Source organism: Crocuta crocuta, unplaced genomic scaffold, assembly GCF_008692635.1.
Source record: "Crocuta crocuta isolate KB4526 unplaced genomic scaffold, BGI_CrCroc_1.0 scaffold118, whole genome shotgun sequence".
NCBI lineage: Eukaryota > Metazoa > Chordata > Mammalia > Carnivora > Hyaenidae > Crocuta > Crocuta crocuta.
The window spans coordinates 74,876-95,576 of record NW_027551558.1 but is presented as its reverse complement, the minus strand read 5'-3'; positions in this window follow the sequence as shown (position 1 = coordinate 95,576).

The window sequence follows — 20,701 nt, the reverse complement described above, 5'->3', positions numbered from 1 at the left end:
AGAACTCAGATTGATGCAGTTCTTGGGTGTTCCTGATTAGTCACTAATTACCTCCGTGCTGGCCAGAAAGGTCCCTAATCTCTCTCAGAATAGTACAGTTCAAGAAAGAAAGAGAGAGAGAGAGAGACAGGAGAGAGAAGGGAGGAAAAAAAGGGGAGGAAGCAGTCATTTACACGTCTTTAAACTGATTTGGTATCTGTTTTTGTGGTCTCCATTAGTTCACTGTTTCACTAAAAGCAGGATGAAGGGGATTTGGTACAAGCTGTTAGGGGATGGATGACAGTTCCAGTGGCACCTTAACACATCTGCTAACAGAATAAAACTATGAGAAGTTAATTAATTTTTTTTTGTAGAATAGAGAGCCTGCTACATACTGGATGTTTAATAAGTTTTTACTAATGATATGAAGAAATAAATGCACTATTATTGTAGAACTGGTGCTTTTTATTATCTTTGAATGTGAGTTAGTTTAGCCTCCCCCCAGTGGACTACTTTGGCTGCCATTTGCATAGGGATTGATGCTGACTAAGAGAGACAGCCAAAGTGAAAGTCAAAGTCAAAGATGACTGCACCTTACTTGAGGTAATGAAATGGGTGCCAAGTAGTTCTCTGCAAAGCTGAAATTGGCTGCTTTTGCAGAATTTGAATATGGAAAAATATGAAATGATTTTTACTGGTTAGTGTAATTCCTTTAAGATTCTGGTCTTACACCTCATCAAGATTAAAAGCTTCTGCACAGCAAAGGAANAAAAAAAAGATTCTGGTCTTACAACAGCTTTTAATATTTAAAAAGAAAGGGACACAAGACGTCACGGTTAGCAGTAGCTCAGACATGAGTAAGACATCTAAATTATTTACACTGGAAACAAATTCTCGGTAATGTTCACCACGTTGATTCCTCCACCTTCTCCTTTCTTCTTAGTGGAGAACTCCACCCTTCTATCCAGATGAATAGATTGAAACTAGAGAAACACCTTCCTCTCTTATCATATGACTCTGCCCGTCTTTGCAGCCTTCTTTTGCAGCATTATTTCTTCTTCTCTTCCCCCGGGCATCCAAGACTCCTTCCCCACTCACCAGCCTCAGCCCTGCCTCCTTCTCAGTCCTGCCCTGCCCCTCCACTGACTCAGCTCTGTCATCAGGGCCTCCCTTCCTACAAGTGTGCCTACTTCAAAGCGTTCCTTCAGATGTGCTTTTATATTTTTTTGTATTTGTCTGATTATTGGATTCTTTGTTTTCCCCTAAGCCATAATCCTCATGAGAGAAAGGACGTGTCCGGTTTTGCTCATGATTACTCTTAGCATGCTCCTGTTATTCTAGAACAAAGCCTGGCTTATGGCAGGCACTTGATAAATATTGACTGATTGAACAAATGAGTGAAGAAACTCACATTTCAAAGACAGATATCGTGATCTCCACCATAGTGAGTCCGAAAGATAAATGGGGTAGCTTCAGTAAAACATTACTTGTACAACAAGAGTTAGCTGGTAAATGTGTGAGTTCCAGAAATCTCCTTTCTTTCAAAGAAATGTTATAAGTAGAAACTCTTTTAGCTTTAGGTTAATAAACTCCTAGTCTATGATCCAAAAACATCTGGAAGGGTATTCTTACTTACATATTAATAAGCTGGATTCTTTAATACTTGAACGTAGTATGCTGGAGGCATTCCACTTACTTGAAGAGAAACAATAAGGAAAAGGCCAGTTTGGAAACTGAGAACATTTTCTGTTGCAAAGAGCCACTGAAATGATACTGAAACATCTGCTGCCCTAAGATGTGTGAGGATTTTGGTGATCCCCAGGTGACTGAGCTTTCACGGCCACATGGGGCAGAGAACACAGAATCTTGAGACACAACAAAATGGGGATTTAAATTGGAAATCTGAATAAAGAGTTAGGAACATCGATAAGCTACACCTTCAGTGAAAAAGTGGGTTAGAAAGAAAACTTCTTACCAATGTGGGGAGATTCCCATGGCATTAATCTGTCTGAATTTGGCTCTGGAGGGAAAAATCTACCTAAGATTTGACTTACAACTTCAGGCTTTTTAATGTGGTTTTAAATTTTGAATTTACATCCCATATGATTAGAGCATGTTCCTGGATTGGGAAGGTACAAAACGTTAGTATATTTGCATGTCACCTCAAAATGAGACTTTGCAGATATACAGGCTGGAATAAGATGAACTCTGAATCCAGTATCTCCCTCTCTCTCCTCTCTCTCTCTCTCTCTCACACACACACACACACACACTAACGCCCACACAAGGGAACAAACCACCATGAGTGAAGGGAAAAAATAACAGCAGTGGAGTTAGATCTTCAATGTTTTTTCTTTTTCTGTTTTCTTATTTTCTTTTTTAATTTTTATTTTAAAATTCCAGTATAGTTAACATTTAGTGTTATATTAGTTTCAGGTGTACAATATAGTGATTCAACAAATCTATACATTACTCCGTGCTTATTGTGGTGAGTACTCTTTTTAAAAATTTTAATGTTTATTTATTTTTGAGAGAAACAGAGCACAAGCAGGGGAGGGAAAGAGAGGAGACAGAGAATCTGAAACAGGCTTCAGGCTCTGAGATGTCAGCACAGATCCTGATGCAGGGTTAGAATTTGGGAACCAGGAATGGTGAGATCATGACCTAAGCTGAAATTGGATGCTTAACTGACTGAGCCCCCCAGGTGCCCCTTGTGATGAGTACTCTTAATACTCTTCACTTAGTTCATCCAACCCCTCACCTGCCTCTCATCTTGTAATCATCAGTTTGTTCTCTATAGTTAAGAGTCTTGATTTGTCTCTTTTTTTCACCTTTGCTAGTTCATTTTGTTTCTTAATTCTACATATGAGTGAAATCACATGGTATTTACCCTTCTCTGACTTGCTTATTTTGCTTAGCTTGATACTCTCTAGCTCCATCCACATTTATATGGTAAATTAATCTTTGACAAAGGAGGAAAAAAACAGCCTCTTCAACAAATGGTGTTGGAACAATTGGACAGCAACATGCAAAAAAGAATGAAACTGCATTATTGGCCTACACCATATACAAAGATCTTCAATTTGCCTAAATGATTCAGCTATTATAACTATATGGAACTAAATAAAAGAAGTATAATTAAATGTTTAAAGCTGTCAAAGAGGAAATAAGATATATGAGCAAGAGCCAATTTGTTACAAAAAATGATAAAGTGTAATTGGAATACAAATACAACTTCTAGAAGTAACACATTTACATTGGAATGAAAGTCTCAGTGAATGACAACACATAAAATTGGAATTGATGAAAAGGGAAAGAGTAAACTTAAAGTTAGATGTGTAGAATTTGCCCATTATGCAGCTTGGAGAAGCAGAGAGAGAAAATATGACAGAGAATGAAAGATAAGATCCATATATTCGATACACATCTAATTGGAATTCTCAATAAAGGAAATTGAAAGAATAAGAGGGAAGTAATTGAAAATATAAAGGCAGAAAAAAGCAAACCCCTAATCTTCAGATCCATAAAGTCTAATGACTCCAGATAAAAAGAAATCCACACCTAATTTCCGAACATGAAAACATATAAAGACAGAGAGATACAGAGAGAGTAAAAGCAGCCAGGGAGGAAAGATAGGTCACCTACAAAGGACAGGTTTACTGCTCTCTTCATCACCTGTTGGAAGACAGATGATGGAAGAACAATATCTTCAATTGTACTGAGAAAAAATAAATGACTGTCAACCTAGAATTCTACTCACAGTATGTCCTTCTTTCAAGAATGGTAGGGTAAAGAATTTTTTGGACTAATAAAAACAGAGATCACCGGAGACCTTCTCCAAAAGAATTTGTAAAGGAAGTATTTCAGGAGAATAGCGTACAACCCTAGATCAAAGGTCTGACTTACAAGAAGCAATGTAGATACCAAAGTCAATGAGAAATGCTCATCTCACAATTACTCTAGCGGGCAATTTCCTAAGCACTTTACATGATTTAGCTCATCACTCCTTCATTATGACTTAGATCCTATCATCAAGCAAGTTTAACTTGTCTAAGATTACAAAATTAATATGTGATAAAGGGATTCCAAGCAGGGAATGTTCCTGCAAAGCCAGCTGCTAACTGCTATGTTGAGCTGAATAACAGGTATTGACATTTTAAAATAATAATGACTATATCTAAATTGTGAGAAAATACAAGGTTACCACAGAAATACTGGGAAATTGCAAATAAGTTGTGGATAACTAGAATTAAGTTCTAAGATTGTTGCCTTTTTTCTTAGTAAGTAAAAACACTAAACTTTAGTTAACATGAGTGGTAAATTTTCTACTATAGTCACCGAAAGAATGTACAAACAATAGTTTCCAAGCAAATAGAAAAAGAAATAATTGAATGAGAAAATAAAAGAATAAATGTTTCAATTGCAAAGAAGTAAGGAAAAGAAATTTGAAAACTTTACAGGATAAATAACAAAAACATAATAAGATGAAAAAAATAATTCCAAATATATCAGCCATCACTAGAAGTGTAAACAGACTGAACATTCAGTTTCAAAGACAAGGATTAGCATGATGGATTTTAGAAATTTATTCTGTTTATAAGAGATGAATATTCTAAATTAAAACACAGAAGAGGCATAACTTGGAAATACTTATCGAAAAGAACTGGGGCAATTATATTAATCTGTGATAAGATTTAAGGCAAATGAATTAATAATGATAAAAAGAGATCATCACACAATGTTTGTAAAAGTTTCCAATGCTTTGAAAGATATTGAAATTCTTAACTTACATGGCAGAGGTTCAAAATATACAAAGCAAAAACAGATTTACAAGATGGAAAGGTCACAGTGTTTGTGAGATATTTTGATATGCCTCTCTCAGTAACTGAAAAATCAAACCAAAAAATTCAGTAAGAACATAAAAGATTTCAAGAGCAAATTATGAAGCTTTACCTCATGCACTTGCATAGAATACTGAATACATCTACCTATTTCTTTACCGATATTCAAAAAGATTAATAGATTCAACCATATTATATAGGTGTGTGCATAATATCATTCTCAAGCAAACAGGAAATATTTATAAAGATTAGCCTTAGCAAGTTTAGAGTATTATCTAAAAATCAGTTCTTAGAGTATAATTTAATAATTAGAACACAATAACAAAAATAACCAGCAAAGCTCCATATATGTGGAAATTTAATGTAATAATAGAAATCATAATAAAATTTGGAAAATATTTAAAACAGTAGTTTGAATTTTTTAAGCTTATTTATTCATTTTTTAAACAAATAGTTTATTGTCAAAAAACAGTAGTTTGAAATTTATATACAAATAACTTGGGGGATGTGGGAAAATAGCATTTAGAAAGAAATTTATACACTCAATATCTTTTATTAGAAAAGAAGGTATAAAATTAATGAACTAATAAATAGAAAAAGAATGAAGGAATGAATGCAAAGATACAGGAAGGAATAAGTAATAATGAGTTGAAATGAATGCCAGAAGTACATATTTATACTACAGAGAATTGACATTACACAAGAATGCTAGTTTTTTTCTTAGCAAATTTATAAAGTAGATACATCTATGCATAATAGGAATCTGAATTGTGCAGAGACTGCACTGCAGATCATTAGAGTAGCAGTGGACTACTCAGTGATCATGATACAGATTACACATAGCAAAATAAATTTATGTCATGGTCTATCCAAAGCTTCTTAGACAATATAAGGGAATGTCTTTGTTACTTTAATATAGGAAAAGATGTCTGCAATAAAAATGATACAAACCATAAACAAAGGATTGATACATTCAAACTTTTTACAATTAGAAAAAAAATTTCAACTTCTGTTTGTCTGAAAACACCGAGGGAGAATAAAGTCAACTGGAAACAGTTTAATTGTCCATAAATAATAAAACGTATAAATGGATTAAGGTATGTTAATAAAATAAATTTCATACAAAGATAAAGATGAGGTACAGCTAAAATTAATATGGTAAATATTAAAAATACAATGTAAGTGAATGATGCTTATCATAAAATCTTATATATAACATGATTTTATATAAATGAAATGCAAAACATACTAATATAAATATATATTTATTTACACATACATACAACTTTCATATATATTCATATTTAGGAATGAAAATATGTGGTAATTGGCAAAAGGAAACAAAAATTATTCTACCGCCATGAAGAAATATGTCTATGTCTTCACTTTACATATTATATGTATTCTCTATGAGTCCTTATACTTAGACTTCATGAGTCCGTGTTTCCACCTTTTTAATGTGGATGAGGATGTATCTTGCCTTGGTCAATGGAGCATTATCAAATGTAATGCAAACAGAGGTGTGAAAAGTGCCTGAAAAGTAGAGCTTCATTTTTTGCATAACCTTGTACCCTCAAATCATTTCAATGAGCCTGCACGACCTGATGGAAGGTGAGAGGTATAACAGGTACACACCTGGGACTCCTATGGTACTGGCAACATTCTATTTCTTCTATTTCAAATAATTTTATGGATTCTCTTTTGTAAATTCTTTTTTAGTTTATTTATTTATTTTGAGAGAGAAATGCAAGTGAGGGAGGGGCAGAGAGAGGAAGAGAGGGAGAATCCCAAGCAGGATCCACACTGTCAGCATGAAGCCCGACACAGGGCTCAGACCTTTGAACTATGAGGTCATGACTTGAGCCTAAGTCATATGCTTTGCTAACTGAGTAACCCAGGGACCCCTGCATTCATTTCATTGTTATCCTTCAATTGTATTCATAGATATTTTTAACACTTTTTAATTTAGGACACATCTTACTAGAAAACTTTTTTAAAAGGAATAAATTCTTGAATTTTATATCCAGTTAAAAGTTCATTAGGAACTGATAAAATAAATACAGCTTTAATCAAACCAAAATTGAATTTACAATAGAAAACAATTACCAAAAACTATGCTTTAACAAGAAGAGTAAAAATCCCAGAATGAAATTCTCTTACATACAGAAAAAAGGAGAGCAAAATAATTGATTAATATGAAGATAAATCTTAAATATCACTAAATATATAAAATAATAACAATAACAACATATTGATTTAAAAAATAAGCAAGATAGGATACAATATCAACATGAAAAAACATCAAATGTGTTCTATACACTAGTAATAACAATTAAAAATAAAAATAAAAGAACAAATTTACATTAGAATACAGTTATAAAATACTTAGGGATACATTTAACACATATATACACACAAACTATTCAGTGAGAATCATATAACATTGTTGTATTATAATTAATTGTTATATTATAAAACATTGTTATATTATATTATAATATTGAATATAACATTTAACATTTAATATTGAAAAATATTAAAGATCCAAACAGATAAAGAAATATACAAAGTTCATGGAATGGAAGAATTTACATTGTTAAGATGTACTTACCAACATATTTATGTATTTATTTTTGAAGAGTTACTTAAGTATTTTTCATTTTAATTTTTAAAATATAATTTATTGTCAAATTGGCTAACATACAATGTGTAAAGTGTGCTCTTGGTTATGGGGATAGATTCCGTGGTTCATCGTTTATTTACAACACCCAGTGCTCATCCCAGCAAGTGCCCTCCTCAATGTCCTATTTTCACCTATTTTCTCCTATTCCCCACACCCCCAACCACCTGCAGTTTGTTCTCTGTATTTGAGTCTCTTATGGTTTATCTCTCTCCCTCTTCGTTGGTAACTATTTTTTCCGTTCCCTTCCCCCATGGACTTCCGTTAAGTTTCTCAAGATCCACAGATGAGTGAAAACATATATCTGTCCTTCTCTGACTATTTCACTCAGCATAATACCTTCCAGTTCCATCCACATTGTTGCAAATGGCATGATTCCATTCCTTCTCATTGCCAAGTAGTATTCCATTGTATATATAAACTACATCTGCTTTATCTATTCACCAGTTGATGGGCATTTAGGCTCTTTCCATAACTTGACTATTGTTGAAAGCACTGCTATAAACTTTTGGGTACATGTGCCCTTATCAATCAGCACTCCTGTATACCTTGGATAAATTCCTGGTAGTTCTATTGCTGGGTCACAGGATAGTTTTATTTTTAATTTTTTGAGGAACCGCCAGACTGTTTTCCAGAATGGCTGCATCAGTTTGCATTCCCATCAAAGTGAAAGATGGTTTCTGTTTCTCCACATCCTCACCAATATCTGTTGTTGCCAGAGTTGTTCATTTTAGCCACTCTGACGGTGAGAGGTGGTACCTCAGTGTGGTTTTGATTAGTATTTCCCTGAATGAGTGATGTTGAGCATCTTTTCATGTGTCTTTTGGCCATCTGGATGTCTTCTTTGGAAAAGTGTCTATTCATGTCTTCTGCCCATTTCTTCACTAAATTATTTCTTTTTCGGGTGTTGAGTTTGGTACATTCTTTATAGATTTTGGATACTAACCCTTTATTTGATATGTCATTTGCAAATTTCTTTTCCCATTCTGTTAGTTACCCTTTGGGTTTTTTTATTATTATTGTTTCCTTTACAGTGAAGAAGGTTTTTATCTTGATGAGGTCTCAATAGTTCATTTTTGCTTTTAATTCCTTTGCCTTTAGAGATGTGTTGAGCAAGAAATTGCTGCGACTAGGGCAAAGAGGTGGTCGCCTGCTTCTCCTGTAGGGTTTTGATGGCTTCCTGTCTCACATTTAGGTATTTCATTCATTTTGAGTTATTTTTGTGTATGGTGTAAGACAGTGATCTAGTTTCATTTCTTCAAGTTGCTGTCCAGTTCTCCCAGCATCATTTGCTAAAGAAAACATCCATTTTTCCATTGGATGATCTTTCCTGTTTTGTCAAAGATTAGTTGGCCATACATGTGTGGGTCCAGTTCTGGGTTCTTTATTCTATTCCATTTGTCTATGTGTCTGTTTCTGTGTCAAGATCATACTGTCTTGATTATTACAGTTTTGTAGTAGAGGTTAAAGTATGGGATTGTGATGTCTTCCACTCTGATTTTCTTCTTTAAGATTGCTTTGGCTATTCGGGGTCTTTTGTGGTTCCATATAAATTTTAGGATTGTTTGTTCTAGCTTTAAGAAGAATGTCAGTGTAATTTTGATTGAGATTGCATTTAATGTGTAGATTGCTTTAGGTAGATTGCTTTGACATTTTAACAATATTTATTCTTCTCGTCCATGAGCATGGAATGTTTTTTCATTTCTTTGTGTCTTCTTCAATTTCCTTCATAACTTTTCAGTAGTTTTCAGCATACAGGTCGTTTACATCTTTGGTTAGGTTTATTCCTTGTTGGGAGCCATTCTGAGCCCATTAGTCGAGAAAACTCCTGGTGAGGTTAAAGCAGTTTGCACGGTCTCTTGCCAATCAGATGACGACCGATATCCACCCCCACTCAATTATTTCTGCTTGAGCACTGACCCCTAGGGTACCTTGTTGATCAATATCGGGAGTGACTTGTCCCTTTATTCTGGCCCTGGTATGATGATTGCACCTTGTGAAGGAACTTATTGTGGGAACTTCTTCTTTTGATTATGGGAACAGACATCGTGTCTCCAGCAGCTCCTGTTTCCCTCCATACTTTCCCTTGAGCTATGAACAGGCTAATGACCCCTAGTCATAAAAGATTGACCTTTACATGTACAATTCTGTTTCTACTGTTGCATTAGTCCAAGATGTTCATACAGCTCAACATGCAAATCAACTAACCAAAAATGTCTCTCATGCCCTAGCTATTCAAGAAATCATAAAAGTAGACACAAAGGTAAATGCACTCAAAGAGGCTATTCTATGTATTGGAAATAAGCTAAACTCTTTAAAGGTATGGTTGGCTCTCTGGTGCAATAAAGCATATAACTGGAAAACCAAGTCTTGCCCGGAGACAAAGAGCCTAACTTAGAGAGAAGGAACAGATAAGGGCAGAAGATAAGTTAGTACATACACCTTTGCTAACTGATGGTGTATAGCAGCCCCTTCCCTAAGGCCTACTTTCCACAAACACCTTCCCTTACCCTGGCAGCTGTGATGAGGATGGATAAGAGTATCTACAAACCTATGACTTAATCTTAGTGTTATTATAATGTGAACACCTTGTTATTTTCTTAGTTACTCAACTTCACTATAATTGGGGCTGTTCTGCAAGAAGACTTCTGTAAAACCTGTTTCTGTACATTTTCCAAAAACACCTTATCACAAAGAGCACCTTATCCATTGTAAACATTCCATTTCCTTATGCCATGTTAACTTTTGACCTATAAATAAAGACACCAAAACCGACAGGACAGAAATGCCTGCCTGGTGATAAGAAAGGATCTAGGGGCTCTCTCACTCTCTTTCGCTGACACCGTCCATCCTTCAGGGACCCCTGGACCTGTCGGAGCTGGCGCGGCCTCCGACAATTCCTATGTATTTTATGCTTCTTGCTGCAATTGTAAATGGGATCAATTTCTTGATTTCTCTTTCTGCTGCTTCATTATTGGTGTATAGAAATGCAACTGATTTCTGTACCTTTATTTTGTACCCTGTGACTTTGTTGAATTCACATATCAGTTCTAGCAGTCTTTTGGTGGTCTTTTCGGTTTTCCATGTAGAGTATCATGTCGTCTGCAAAAAGTGAATGTTTGACTTCTTCTTGGCTCATTTGGATGCCTTTTATTTCATTTTGTTGTCTCTTTGCTAATGCTAGGACTTCCAACACTGTTAAACAACAGAGGTTAGAGTGGACATCCCTGTCATGTTCCTGATCTCAAGGGGAAAGCTTTCAGTTTTTCCCCACTGAGGATGATACTAGCTGTGGGCTTTTCATATATGGCTTTTATGAAGTTTAAGTATGTTCCTTCTATCTCAAAATTCTTGAGGTTTTTATTTTAAAAAGGATGCTGTATTTTGTCAAATGCTTTTTCTGCATCTATTGATCATACTGACTTATATATCCAATACAATTCCATCAAGATCCCAGAATTCTTTTAGAAATTAATAAATTGATTCTAAAATTTCTGTGAAAATAAAAGGATTAAGAAAAGCTAAAAACATTTTTGAAAAAAAAAGAAAAAAATTGGAGGAATTTCACTACTCTATTTCAAACCATATGCAGCTACAGGAATTAAGGAAATGTGTTACCAGAATAAGAATAAATAGTAGAGGCATTTGGGTGGCTCAGCCAATTAATCGTCTGACTCTGGATTTTGGCTCAGGCCATGATCTCACTGTTGGTGGTATCGAGCTCCATATCAGGCTGTGCACTGACAACATGGAGCCTGCTGGGATTCTCTCTCTCTCTCTCTCTCTCTTTCTGCCCCTTCCTCATTCTCTATCTCTCTCAAAATAAATAATAAACATTTTAAAAAAGAATAAATACCATATCATTAGAAGAGAATAGAGAATCTAAAATTAAACCCATGTTTTATGTATTTAATCGATTTCCAATAAAGGGGTAAGTAAATGTAACTCAATAGAAAATCATCTTTCCAACAAATGGTCCTGAAATAACTGGATATCAATATAGACAGTAAATAAATAAACCTTTACCCTTACCTTGTACCATATGCCAAAATTAACTCAAAAGGTTCATACCCCTAGACACGAAAGTTAAACTACAATAGTAGAAATAATAGAACACATATTTGTAACTATGGGGTATGTAAAATTGCATAAGTCAGATGTAAAATTCAGGAATCATAAAAGAAAAAATAATAAATAAGCTTTTAAAAAGTTACAACTTTTACCCTCTATAAACTTTTCAAATGTTTATTATTTTCGAGAGACAGAGACAGAGTATAAGTGGGGGAGGGGCAGAGAGAGATGGAGACATAGAATCCAAAGCGGGCTCCAAGCTCTGAGCTGCCAGCACAGAGCATGACATGGGGCTTGAATCCACGAACTGTGAGATCATGACCTGAGTCTGAGTTGGATGCCTAACCGAATGAGCCACCCAGGTGCCCCAACAACGTTTAGCCTTTGAAAGACACTATGTTTAAAAAATGAGAAACAAGTCAGACTGGGAGAAAATATTTGCAATATGTATCATCTCATAAAGGTATCAAGGATGTATAAAGAGCTCTTACAACTCCATAAGAAAAAGACAAATAACTCAATAGAAATAGGCAAAAGATTGGAACATTCAAAGATACATGAATGGCAAATGAACTCATAAATATATGCTCAACAACATCAATCATTAAGGAAGTAGAAATATAAACAACAGTGTGATAACACTATACATTCAGTAGAACGGTTAGAATTTAAAAGTCTGAAAACGTTAAGTGTTAGCATAGGTATGGAGAAACTAGAACTATCATATGTTGGTGGGAGAATATAAAATGGTATAATTATTTTATAAATTATTTTGACAATACTTTGTGCATTAGCCATAGACAATGTGATCCAGAACTTAGTTATGGGTTTTTAATGAAAAGTAAAAGTTGAGTTGACAGAGCATTTCCCATATGTACACAGAGTCCATGTTTTCTTTATTTGTAGTATATAGACATTCACCTGATAGAATGTTAGATTTAAAATAATTCATATTCTTCTGACCTGCCCTAAATGTCTATCTTCTTTCACCTTTGAAGAGCCTCATTGAAATGTGAATGTATTATCTGTGAGGAGCAAACCTCTCAGCCATTAGGTTTGTTGTCAAGAGGAGGAAGAAGGGTCTAGAGAATTCTGTACTTATTGGAGACAACAAACCATTGCCACAAAGCTACTTGTACACACGTTGAATTTCCCTAGAGTTTTGTCCCATTCTCTTCTCACCTATTAGTATTTGGCTGTCCTTACTTGTCTAGTACTTTCTGAAATTGGCCTGATGAACAAACTGCTGACTCTCCTAACCTTAACAGACCTCTTTGTAGCATTTTCACCTGAGGACCACGTCATCCTTCTTAAACTCTCTTTTCCTTTGGGTTCCGTGGCACATGTTTGTCTTACATGTGTTGCTATTTTGCCTTTGCTTTCACTGCCTCCTCCTCTGTCTGTGTTGTAAATTATTCACTTTATGCATTTGATTTAGTTTTATGTTGGTTCTCTACTATTCTGGATTTACCTGTTTTCCTAGATGATTTTATCTCTCTTTTTCCCAACAGCTTCCTCACCTAATTTACAAATATATCCAAGTCTACACCAAAAATTAACATTTTGTTTTACATCCTAGAGAAAAATATACTGGCTATTTGTTTATGATTGAGACTTCCATGTTTCCCCTCCCTCTACAAACACCTTTTTTTAAATCATATTAATTATGTCATCTTCTATAACTTTATCTCCTGGCTCCTTCACTTCAGCTTCTCTCTCTGTCTCTCTCTCTGTCTCTCTCTCTCTCTCTCACACACACACAAAAATATAGTCTGTGAATAAATATATATATATAATATACTAAATTTTTATATACTAAAAAATATATATAAATAAAACCAATTTTTCCAGGCTTCTCTTCCACAAGTCTTTCAACTATTTTTCTCACACTTTCCAATATTATTCTCCATTCTGTAGAGATAAATGTTAAATGTTAGAGCCCTGAATATTTTTTTTTCTGAAAATTTTTGCAAGCAATGGAAAGTAAGGAGTTACAGCCCAAAAATATCTTGCAACTATAACTACAGAGCTCACTGCAGTGATTACTGTAGTGTGCAGTGTGGCAGAGTTACAGTTGCCATGGGAACCATAAATTTGATTTTCTGGGGTTTTGTGTGTACAAAATCCTAACTGTAATACTGCCTTCACATATTGTCTTTTTCACGTGTTATACATGTACTTGGGTCCAAAGTAGGTCACCCAAACTAAAGATAGAAATGTTGGTTGCTTTTTTCAAAGATCTCTGTAATACATCAACAGTATCAGAGTTAAATCAGAAAGTGCATATATAAAAATTATTTTTGATCTTACTTCAAACATAATAGATTGATGTCTTCCAAACCAGCTTACACCATTCCTTGGAATAAAAATCCTCTCTATATTTTCAGCCTTTGATCTATTCACCTTTAAAATGTTTATGTGAGTTGGTACTATTTGTGTGGATGACAGGCAATGTGGTTTTATCAATGTTTTGTTGGTTATCTTTTGTTTTCTGATAACTCCTTTATATGTGATTTTTGAGTAGATTATCTCGTGGCTTCAGTTTTTTAATAGAATGAAACTCATCTCATCACCTGAAAAGGAATGCTTAAACTAATACTCACGATACAGTGTTCTTTTCTATTTATGTGAACTCTTTGAAACACTGGGAACTCATATCTCTATAACTTTAATGAAGAGAAAGTTTGAATTGCTGTGGATATAAAATCTTGGTAGACTCTAGGTTTAGCTTTTACTCCTTGTTACGGTTCTGCCTTGACAGAGCAGGAAATGTTGGCTTTCTCATTAACTACAGAAGCATACACGATGTTCCAAGTTTATTTGGCTACATTGAATCAGAGGATTGTTTTCATCTATTTTTCCCTGGAGAAAGGTCAACAAGAATTTCTTATGACCAGGTTTGTCATGGCTAACAGGAGCACCTCATGTTATTTAGCTGTTGCTTCCACATCTTTTATTTGGGTAAGGAATATTCATAATCATTTGCTCAATAAACTCAGACACTATACATTTTACCTTGGAGACTTCACATTTTCACAATTTTATCATTTCTTTCATGTAGGGAGACAAATTCTAAATTTGACCACTCTTCACAGAACTCTGGAGTTGTTGATTAAAACTCTGCTTGATTGAAAGCAGTATTAAAATAATTGTTTAAATAAAAACACATAGAAAAGAATATGACAGTTATATTGATGCTGGTTTCAGTAAGATGTATTGTGATGCATTGCAATAGCCACAACTAAATTAAAACTTCAGAGACAAGATGACATATTTAACAAACTCCTCATTTGTAATGATGAGGGGGTGCCCCATCACAAACTAATCAAAGGCAAAGGCAGCATTCATTGCGTCAACGAGTCTGCAGGTGGATATGATGCGTCAGTTGTTTTCTGCATGTGTGTGATTCAGCTGAATAATTTTCAGAAGCCTAAATACTCTGAGTTATTCAGTGTAAGACAAAAGACTGAGGAAAGAAGATAAAATATTTTTTTAAAAAATTACTATATCAATTAACTAGATCATTTAGCAAACATTTATTGAAACTTTTAGAGAGCTGGGCACCATATGTGTAGCAAATATCCCCAATGCTTACTTTGAGATATGTCTTCAATGAAATAATAATGTGTATAGAAATATGAGGATTGACTTTTATAAATGGTCTTGCTTAAGATCATGCTAAATGGCAGCAAAACATTACATGAAAGAAAAACCGTGTTAGATGGGACTCAATCCATGGAACCATATAGAAATCCTGAATAAAATGTAATAACAATAATAAAAACAGAACTATTTTGTCAATCACTTATATAAATCTCACAAAAAGGCTGTGATGAAAATAGCAGTGAAATTTCACTACACTATTAGATAGAATAGGTAAAATTCAGAAAGTTAAAAATACCAATTGCTAGAGAGGATATGGGGCAACAGGAACTATTTTATTGCTGGTAAGAACGTAATATGGTACACTCTATTTGGAAGACAATTTCTTAAAATGGTAAACAAGGTTTAACCATATGATTCAACAATTATGCTCCAAGATATTTATCTAACTGGTTTACAAACTTATGTCCACACTGAAATCTCCATGCAAATTTTATAGCAGCCTTATCCCTAGCTGTCAAAAATTAGAAACAAAACTGGAAGCAAGCCAAGATGTCCTTCAATAAGTGAATGGATAGAATCTATACAATATGATAATATTCAGCACTAAAAAAGAATGTGCTATCGATCCGTGAAATGAATGGAGGAATCTTAAATTCACACTGCCAAGTGAAAGAAAGTATTATATACTGTAGGAATTGAAAACAAACCAGCGATTGTCAGGGTCTTAAGGAAAGAGAATAGTCAGATAAAAGAAACAAAGAGGATCTTCCTCATGATTTTCTCTATTTCTTCCAATAAACAAAAATGTTTTTATTTTAATTAAAATAGTTTTTGAGTTACAGGAAAATTGAAAATATAATACAGAGAATTCCTGGGACACTGGGTGGCCCAGTTGGTTAACTGTCTGACTTTGGCTTCCAGATCACGACTTCGTGGTTCACTAGTTGCAGCCCCGCATCATGCCCTCTACTATCAGCCTCCTTCTCTCTCTGCCCCTCCCCTGCTTGTGCGCTCTCTCTCTCTCTCTCTCTCTCTTCCTCCCTCCCTCCCTCAAAAATAAATAAGCATTAAAAAGAATCTTTAAGGGGCACCCATATGGCTCAATTGGTTAAGCACCTGACGTTGTCAGCTTAGGTCATGATTTCATGATTTGTGAATTTGAACCCTACACGAGGCTTGTTGCTATCAGTGCAGAGCCCTCTTTGGACCCTCTTCCCCCTGTCTCTCTGCACCCCCTCTCAAAATTAAATGAACATTTTTTTAAAAATCTTCAAACATAAACAGAGCATTCTTATATATCCAAAACCCGTTTCTCCTATTATTTTATGTTGGTATTTGTCAAAGTAATGAATTGATNTTATTATGATTATTATTATTATTATTATTATTTTAAATTTCATGTCCTTTTTATGCTCAGCATCCCATCTAGGATATCACATTACATTAAATACGACCTCAGCCCAGTGTTCAAGGTCAATATCAACTGTGTTAACTCTTGTTGACAGAAAGTAGGCACTGCTGAGATGATTGTGGTCTTCCTTACCCCTTCACAACCCCAGTCTAATCATAAGTAAAACAGCCAAAAAACAAAACAAACACAAACAAAAAAAACACCCATGCTGAGGAACATTCTACAAAATGGTGGGCCAGAACTCCTCAAAACTATCAAGGTCATCAAAACAAGGAGTCTCAGAAACTGTCACAGCCAAGGAGAACTTAAAGAAACAGAAAATTAAATGATATATGGTCCTCTGGATGGGATCCTTGGACACTCCAGTAGTTTGGGGATTCGGTTAAACCTAAGGAAATCTGAATAAAATATGGTCTTAGTTAATAATAATGTATCTATATTGGTTCATTGATTGGGACAAATTTACCATGCTAATCTAAGATGGTAATGATTGAGGGAAATCAGTGTGGGGCATAAGGGAACTCTCTGTACTACTTTTGCAATTATTTATAAATCTGATACTGTTCTACAACAACAGTAACAAAAAACTCTTGATGGACAAACTTAAGCATAGAGATATTTTTTTAATTGTCCAGAATATTACAAATGAATAGCAGAAATAAGATTCAAACATAATGGTAGAGTCAGAGTGGATAGCAACACGAAAGAATGGAAGGAAGGAAGGAAGGAAGGAAGGAAGGAAGGAAGGAAGGAAGGAAGGAAGAAAATGTTTCCAGGAGCCAAAAAAAAAGATGGAACTAAAGCCAATAAAGAATGTTAAGCGGGAGCTGACCTTACGGTGGCCCCAATGTTCAGTCCTCAGGACTGGCCTGATTTCAGTGCCCACATGAGGAGACCAGGCCTGGCTTCAATTGGATTAGGCAGACATTGAGAGCAGAGACTCTTGTGTAAAGCCTAGACATTTTTAAGCTTGTCTATTTGTAAAAAAGGAAATGAAAATGCAGGCTACTAGTTCTAGGAAGCAAGGGAGAGTCTGCTCTCAGCCTAGGGGAAATTCTCAGTGACTTAAACTTTCCTCTGAGTGCTAAATAAACAGTGCCTTGATAGGGATCCTGAGTTGTCCAGAAGTTTCCAAATTTTAATTCCTACCCATGAGTTTCTGCTGATTTAGTAGTTTGGCAATTAGAAAATGGAAATGCAAAACTTTTCCTCTGTAAAACTGTTGGTGTGAGCCGGGCCCTGGAGGCCTTGTTCATCTGGTTAGCACCTGATACCTAAAAGAAGACCAAATGTCAAGATAGGGACAGGAAGGACAAGGAAACAGCAGGTGTACAGTAAGCTCTGCTGGCCTCTGCAGGCTGGGTTAGAGGCCTCCTCTCTGCCATCAAGTTTCCTGTAACAATGGTAAAGACTGAATGAAGCTCCTGTATGGCTGTATTATCCACAGGTGTGTCCACTCCCTGACGGCACAAGGCCAGATCATCTCATGGCTGGTAGCCACCACTCACACATAGTACAGACTCAGTAAACATGTTACTCTGCAGAGCCTTTGTAATGTGGAAGGCCCTGTGGGGGACAGGATAAAAATTCATGTCAGTTCCCCAGCCACCTCCTCAGGCTCACATAGGATGATGTTTTGTACCTCCCTGTCCAATCTTTGTCTGAAAGATTTAGCCAGTTAAAAATCATGTTTTTCTGGATATCTTGCTGTCACCTCAAGTTGAGCACAGCTGAGACAGAGTGGATTCTTCTTTCTCTTCTAAATCTTATGTTACAGTCTTATTTTCTTGATGATTTACTTTATAATTACTATTTTAGAACTTTTAAATCTTTATTTTTTTATTTTGAGAGTGAGAAAGAGAGATAGTGGGGAAGGGACAGAGAAAAAGAGAATCACAAACAGGCTCTGCACTGTCAGCACAGACTCTGATATGGGGCTCAAACTCATGAACTGTAAGATCATAGCTAAGCCAAACTCTGATGCTTAACCAACTGAGCCACCCAAATGCCCCTCTTGATGATTTTTAACATTACCAAACAGAACATTCCTGGGGCGACTGAGGTGAAGTGCCTCCTTCAGCCCTACTCCCTTCTGGGCCCCACCCCTAAACTGGTCCTAACTGGTCAATACTATGCTCAGACTAACCACAAGCCAGACCCACCCATACTATGTGCTATGCTCCTTGGTGCCATGCACTTTATAAGTTGTATGCTCAGAGGATGATCAATCTGATTTTAAAAGTTAATAGAATTTGAATGTGGGGAGTCTCTTTAAGGACCATCCTCATTTGGGGATCCTAAAGTCAACTAGAAAGATATTTTTTTAAAAAATCCTTGTTTTGCTCCTTGGTCAGGTTATTATACTGGTTTGCAGACAAGCTAGGGAGTTCAAAAACTTAACCCAACCACCTACTACTTTCTCTATAAAGAGTGAAGTTGGACTATCAGCTGAGGGTGCATAGTTACCAAGTTAAACAGTAGATTCTGCAAGAAAAGTCTAACTTTCTGATTTGTGAAGGGTTAATTACTATAGGTTCAGTACTTTCCACATTACAGGCTGCTTGCAATTAAATGGGTATATTAAGAAGGTTACAATGGGATTCTTTGTATTAGCTGAAGCTTTGAATAACTTAGCTTAGGAGGACCCTGGGAAGGAAAGACATTTCCAACACTGGCCCCTTCATGCTGTATGCTTAGAGTATTCTCACTAGAGAACGCCTCCTTGAGGCTTTTCCAACCATGGACTCTGCCTGGCATCAGCTTCAAGAAATCTGGGGAGAGATGTCCAAGTGAAGCCCTTCTCCCTCATCTGAGACACAGCCTCCAAATTCTCCCTGGATGTTGAAGGCCTGGATAGTGAACTGTCACTTCACTTTAGATGGTGGGAGTAGTTGGCATCCTTTTTCTGCACTCAGATTTGGGATGCCTTAGAAAGGCTCTCATTTTTAACATCTTGTTCATACTTATCCCGTGTGTTGCTTCACCCAGAGTGACTTCTAATGGGAAAAGCATAAGATGGTGGGGGAGAAAGCTGATGAAGGGCTCCCATTCCTCACTGGGATTTACACCTTCAGAAGAATGCTGAACTTTCGCTAAGGCCACAAATCCAACAGTATATATGGGGTTTTTGCAAACCTCTTCCTCTTATGTCAATGGTTAAATTAAGGCCACTTTGACTTCAGGTCTCAGGGTCATCTCCATAAGTCCCCATCCTTAGTTCTCAGTTTCTTGTCCTTTACAAAGGGAGGGAACATAATGGCCACACCATGAACTTGCTTCTATCTTCACTATGGAAAACACGAGGAAGTCCCTTTGCTGTTCCTCTGCTGTGATGTCCATATCATGTCCTCAGTTTCTAAGTGCAATACTTAATAAAAGCACCATGATCATTGACCTCTTTATGTCAGGTTTTCAAACTTCAAGGCAACAGGGAAACATTTGTAAAGCCTGTTTCATCATCAGACCTCTAGGTTACACCCAGACCTGCACAATCAATCTCTTGTGGTTAGATGAAGGCACCACATTTTAGCATGCTCCCCAGGTGACCTGACTCAGGGCCTTCCTTGAGAAGCATAGCTCCATCCTGAACATGAACATCCTTCTTTTTTTGAAATTTCCTTCAACTCTCCATTAGGACTGCACCTCATTTTTTCATTCAACCTTCATCTCTGCAACTAATTTTTCTCAACAACCAGAGTCAAAGAGTAAGCTTTTAGGTGGCTCGATCTTCCAAACTGTGAAATGCTTTACTAAATCATGTTTGCCACTTCCTTATCTAAGAGAGATATTTTGAAGACTACATTAATACTTATAAAGCAGTTGGAGCCTTGAAAATTAAAAGCATATAATAAAATATTAATAACTGGTCTGTTTCCACAAACCTTAACTGATTGTCAGGACATTTCCTCCTCAGTGTTCTAAATCAGTATTATTTCTGAAGAGATAAGTTTTTCTTTGAAATAATTATAAATGTAGATTAATCTATAAGCAAAATTTGTGCAGTAATTTGCTTCCATGTTTCCCAAGCACCTCACCATAAAACAACAGGACTTGAAAATATCTGGATGTGAAAGGTGACACAACTCCCTTTGTCAGGCAGAACTAATCTTGAAT